The sequence below is a fragment of the Triticum dicoccoides genome, chromosome 4A (genome assembly GCF_002162155.2).
Source record: "Triticum dicoccoides isolate Atlit2015 ecotype Zavitan chromosome 4A, WEW_v2.0, whole genome shotgun sequence".
Lineage (NCBI taxonomy): Eukaryota > Viridiplantae > Streptophyta > Magnoliopsida > Poales > Poaceae > Triticum > Triticum dicoccoides.
This window is the reverse complement of record NC_041386.1, coordinates 507112949-507114814: the sequence shown is the minus strand read 5'-3', so window position 1 is coordinate 507114814 and position 1866 is coordinate 507112949. Positions and strand designations below refer to the sequence as shown.

General features: G+C 57.2%; 1 pseudogene; it reads left to right on the top strand.

Annotated features, from left to right (window-relative positions):
* The first annotated feature begins 976 nt into the window (after positions 1 to 976).
* Positions 977 to 1616, top strand: LOC119289019 (annotated as a pseudogene).
* Positions 1617 to 1866: the final 250 nt, after the last annotated feature.

The following is a 1866-nucleotide window of genomic DNA, read 5'->3' as shown; positions in this document are numbered from 1 at the left end:
CTAGTAAGGAAGATGGCCACGACACCCGTCGTGATCACTTTCAATCATGAAGAGAAGCACTACAAAACCTAGCTAGATCTGTGATTACCTCTACCGTCGGATACCTAGGTTAGCCGCCACATCAAATAACGATAGTGGTGGTGCGCACAGCCGACGGCAACAGACGCTACGTGAACCCTAGACTGAAGAAACCCATATCACGAGGAGCAGCACTACCGGAACAAGATCCACAATGGCCTGTGCCGTCGGGTAGCTAGGTTACCCGCCCCGCTAGGTTAACCACTACCACTGATGGCGGCAGTTCGTTCGATGTTGCCGCGAGCGAGACTAGAGGGGGGACGCGGGATGCGGTACCTGTGTGCGCTCGTTGGAGATTCACGACGTTGCCGCGCCCGCTGTCCGACGAGATCGCCGGCGACGAGATAGCCGCCACTGGAGATCTACTACGTGAATTATGGAGTTGCGTCAATGCTCGCGAGATTGATGGAGCTGCGTGAATGATTGGATTCAACAGGTCTTATATGGTCGTGGGGTCGTGTGATGTTTTTTTTCGGACCAGGATACTGTACGTATACGGTCTGGCTTATACAGGACTAGACAGGGCTGGGATTTAGGCTACGGCGGGCCAGGAAAAAAAAACTCGCGGGGATAAAAATACCCTTCGGAAACTAGGTTAGGGAGGAGCACTGGAGCAGGGCTCTTTTTCCTCACGCTGGTTGTTGCGTGCTCGATCAATATTTCTTTATCTAAATTCCAATCTACTGACCGCGACGATGACATCTCGTGCCATCTCGGTACACATCACAAATTCACAACTCCCAGGTGGGCCGTGGTTGGTGACGACGTGTAATGCGATGCTCTTGGAGTCTTGTAGGATCCGGCGACCAGTTCGCAGAATATTGATTCGTTCGACCACTAACTATATCCAGCTTCTCAAGTGACCGTGTCCAAAAGTCCAAACAAGCTAGGCCGGGGAATGGAGCAAGAAGCGCCCGCCACGACGACGGAGCGCGTGCGAGATGTGACCCTCCGGCCGCTCGACCTCGCCGACGCCGACGCCATGATGGCGTGGGTGTCGGATCCCGAGGTCACGACCTTCATGACGTGGGACCCCTACACGTCCCGCGACGCCCTGCTCGCGTTCCTCCGGGACGCCGCGCTGCCGCACCCCTGGTTCCGCGCCGTATGCCTCCCCGGCGGCGACCACCCCGTCGGCTCGGTGTCCGTGTCGCCGACGGCGGATGCGTGCCGCGCCGAGCTCGGGTACATGGTGGCGCGTGCGCACTGGGGCAAGGGCGTGGCCACGGCCGCCGTGAGGCGAGCGGTCGCCACGGTGTTCGGGGAGGTGGAGAGGCTGGGAGCGCGTGGAGGCGCTGGTGGATGTGCGCAACGTCGCGTCGCAGCGCGTGCTGGAGAAGGCCAGGTTCCGGCAGGAGGCCGTGCTGCGGAGGTACTGCGTGGTCAAGGGCGCCGTCAGGGACATGGCCATCTACAGCTTCATCTCCACGGACGCACTGCTCGTTTAATCCATGCTTGTGATCATGCGTGTGGTTCATATTGATGTGAAGAGAAAATTGGATACCGTGTGCGATGTACATGGCTCACAGAGATTAAAAAAGATTAGAATGTACTGGTTGTCTTTGTCGAAAATTCGTAGGAGAGGACGAGCGTGTGCGCTCCTGGTATCTGCAGCCATCAATTTTGCTATGGGGATGCGTTTTGCAGAACGTAGTAAATGCGGTGTCTGCGTGCGTGGACGGCATACGGGGATGTACGGTTTCGAGTACGTACAGAACGGAGGGGGGAGTAGACGGACGTGTCGGTCTGGGTCTGGGGGTTGGTTATGTGCCAAAGTGTACCAATGGT